Source organism: Brachyhypopomus gauderio, chromosome 3, assembly GCF_052324685.1.
Source record: "Brachyhypopomus gauderio isolate BG-103 chromosome 3, BGAUD_0.2, whole genome shotgun sequence".
NCBI lineage: Eukaryota > Metazoa > Chordata > Actinopteri > Gymnotiformes > Hypopomidae > Brachyhypopomus > Brachyhypopomus gauderio.
In genome coordinates, this window is record NC_135213.1 from 432,198 (window position 1) to 435,819 (window position 3,622).

Below are 3,622 nucleotides of genomic sequence, written 5' to 3' on the forward strand. Positions count from 1 at the left end.
GGTCCGCGCGGCAAAATGACGCAATCGCGGTGGCTCCGCCCATGCACGTTGGCCACGCGTGCGGTCGCGTCGCGAGGTCGTGCACCTGTCGATTTTTTGAAGGTCAATTTTCAGTATTTTCTAGCACCTTCAGCTTAATTTACATATTTATACAAATACACATATACTCAAAATTATTCCAAATAATTCACTTTTTATCTCATTAAAAGAGATGGTACCGTGTTTGGTAACAGCAGAAGAGCAGCATAAGTGCTGCATAATAAGCTTGTTGGTGTCTTAATGTACATATATTGGCACCTTCAACATCGAGTGATCATGAGGGCGAGGAAGGAGACCACCCTGGCCCTACCTAGAGACAGTGTTTGCGTTTGCTGGATTGAAAGTAAATTCCTATAGGATGAAGTGCCATCTCTGCCTCCCTAAAGAGGGTGAAATATTGGCCTTCAAAAATTCACCTTCGAACCTAAAGAAACACATCAATGTAAGTTATAAATATAATGCACAGAATATGTCTTCGCTAACTAACCTAATTATGTTCATGACGTGCTGCAGTATTCACTTAACATTAGTTGGCAGTCATAAATGCGATGTTGTGTTTTTAGCAACAGTAAGCAGTGTCTCTTTTCATGCTGACTAATCATGTGCCCATTTTTATAGTGTAGTGTTTTTACAGGGTACAGGCATTTATTGAGGGTAAACACAGGGCAGTAGGCTCACCCTTAGAATCCGACGGACGGATTTTACGTCCAAAATACACCTCGTTTTCTCAGCTAAATTAAGTCGAACTTGTACTTCTGCGTCAAACCCAAGACATAGCGGGACATAGGTTATCTGTTTTTTGTGTACAAAGTGTTAAGCCCAGTTTTTTAAGTTGCTACTTGTTTGTACATACAGAACATACAGTGTTTGTGGTCTTTGACATCTTTGATTTGTAAGAGATATATAAAAACAATTGATAATCAAACTGACGGCTTTCTTTAATTAATTCAAAACACAATACTTGTACTTTTTACTTTCAGTACTTGAGTAATACATTTTAGAATAAACTACTTACAATACTTAAGTACAAAAAATGCTGAATACTTCTGTACTTCTACTTAAGTAACGTTTTTAAAGAACACTTCAGCTTCTACTCAAGTAAATTTTTTGATAGAGTACTTGTACTTTTGCTCAAGTATGGGTCTCCAGTACTTTATACAACACTGGTCTTAGGGTAGTCATATAATCTATTTAAATCTCATGACCGTCGATAACTGCTTATCATTCGCTGTTGTTGTTCAATTTTATATTCTTTGTTGTTCACTATTATATCCCTGTCACGTAGGGCAACGCCCCCTCTCGTAGCTGTCACTCTGGGTTCCCTCATGTCCGTGTTCCCTGCCTGTTTGTCCCGCCCTGCTCGTTGGTTTTGATGATTCCTCGTTTGTTACCACGCCCCTGTGTCATTGTCATCACCTGTCCCTAGTTTAGTTCAGTGTATATTAGCCCCTGAGTCTCCCATATCCTTTGTCGGTTGTTTTGGATGTTTGGCTGTTTCGTTCTCTCGTGATTCATGTGCCCTGTTCCCGGTGTTATACTCTGTTGATTCATGCTCTGTTCTGTGTTATCCTGCCTGGTTTTGTTTCGCGTCTGTCTTGATCATGCCCCTGTATTTGTCTCACTTGGATGGCTCTCCGGTTATGACTCCTGCCTGTGACATCGACGACGATTATGGAATGCCCTGTAATAAATCTCGCTCTTCTCGGCGTTTGTGTCCGTCTCCTCGCTCTGTGGCGCGAGCCACGTTACAATCCCTGGTTTAGATTAGTAGATTTACATATAGGTTTAGTTTCATTTTGAGCCAAATCATTTCATATGCTATTCTTCATATCAATTGTAATAATAACCATTTAATAAATCTGGACATTTATTCATTAATCTGGTCACGGTGGTAAATACATATTTTGGTCGATGGTATTAGGTCACTATGCGGAACCAGAACTTAACCCTTTAGTAATGAGACTGATCAAACCATATTTCACCTATTTCCATTATCACAATATTGGTTCCTGAGCAATCAGGATGGTGCCCCGTTCATAATCCATAACTAACATATGTATCCACTACAAGACACATTTATAGATATTATGTTTACTTTGTTTTTTTGGTGAAATGAAATGAAAATGAAAGAGAAATGAAAAATATCAGGTTAAAAACATGAAAAGGTAATTTTATTTCATGCTTTTATTACATTTTATTTTCATTTACCCTTTTGCTATGAGCTCCTTTTCATAGTAGATGTTTACTCATTACTTTACATTTTGAAAGGCTACAGTTAGCCAATGCATCAAAATGTAGTGTCGTTTGTGACTTTACTATTTAGATGTCCAGGTTTGTTGAGATCCCTTATAAATTGTCATACTGCCATCATTGTTGAGAGTCATACGGTTGTCTTCAGTTTTACTGTTGTGACAAGTTTTAGAATCCCAAATAGGTTTATTTAGATTGTCATATATAACCAGGTTTCCATCGGACTGCATGATGAGAAAAGAAGCTGGTTTTCCCGCAGTCCCTGAAGCCCATACTGCTTGTGGGCCATAAACAACAAAGTTCCCATCCTCCTAAAGAAACACAGACAGAACTCAGTGTGTTCTCACTATGGCCATAACAGTTCCATGCTGTTTGAGGTATTCTGAACATTTACTTTACCTGTAGGATAGCTTTGTAGTTCCCATCATTTGAGATGATATAATTACCTTTACACAATTGCTGATTGGTGCTCAGGGTGTTCTTACTCATTTTCCTATGAAATGTTTAGGGTTCATAATTTCAGAAGGTGATTTCACCATACTAATATGCATAACTTGAACTAGAACCTAACATTACATTACTGTTCTATAACAGTCAATCTGGTGTGTTAGAATATTACTCTATAACAGAACATCTGGTGAGTTATTACTCTATAACAGAACAGCTGGTGTGTTATTATACTCTTCTATAACAGAACATCTAGTGTGTTTTAAAACTTCTATAACAGAACATCTTGTGTGTTATTACTCTATAACAGTACAGCTGGTGTGTTATTATACTCTTATATAACAGAACATCTGGTGTGTTATTACTCTATAACAGAACATCTGGTGTGTTATTATATTACTCTATAACAGAACATCTGTACTTACGGTGGTGTGTAGGTGGGTGTGTAAGTGTTAGTAGCTGCAGTGCAGGTGGATCTCATCCTAAATCTTCTACAGTAGCTGGTGGCACCTTTATACAGGTGGATCAACACTGAACCCTTCAAGAGGGGTGGAGCTTAAATGTCACACCCTCTATAATATTCAGTGCACACACGTCTCAGGCATTAAAGAAGACATGAGGGTGTGAGAAGTTACATATGTGTGTTACTAACTGAAGATACTCTGTACCCTCAAGAGACCCTGTACACTCTAAGTGTAATTTGTTCATGCAAATGTAGAGTATATATAATAATATATAAAGTATATATAATTTTTTTTTAAGTACAGCCAGTATTTAACCAATGTTTAATATCCACTTTCAGTTAATGTCCATGTATTCAGGACGAATGTCCAATAACTGGTCTGTGGTAGGGTTGCCTCCTGTCCCGTTTTTCACGTCGCTGTCC

General features: G+C 38.0%; 1 long non-coding RNA gene across 1 annotated transcript; it reads right to left on the reverse strand.

Moving 5' to 3' along the window:
- Positions 1–2,555: 2,555 nt before the first annotated feature.
- Positions 2,556–3,298, reverse strand: LOC143509668 (uncharacterized). Its single transcript, XR_013129721.1, has 3 exons — positions 3,162–3,298; positions 2,689–2,782; positions 2,556–2,600 (listed from the first exon to the last, which is right to left on the reverse strand). It is a non-coding gene; the product is annotated as an uncharacterized LOC143509668 (long non-coding RNA).
- Between the last annotated feature and the right edge of the window lie 324 nt (positions 3,299–3,622).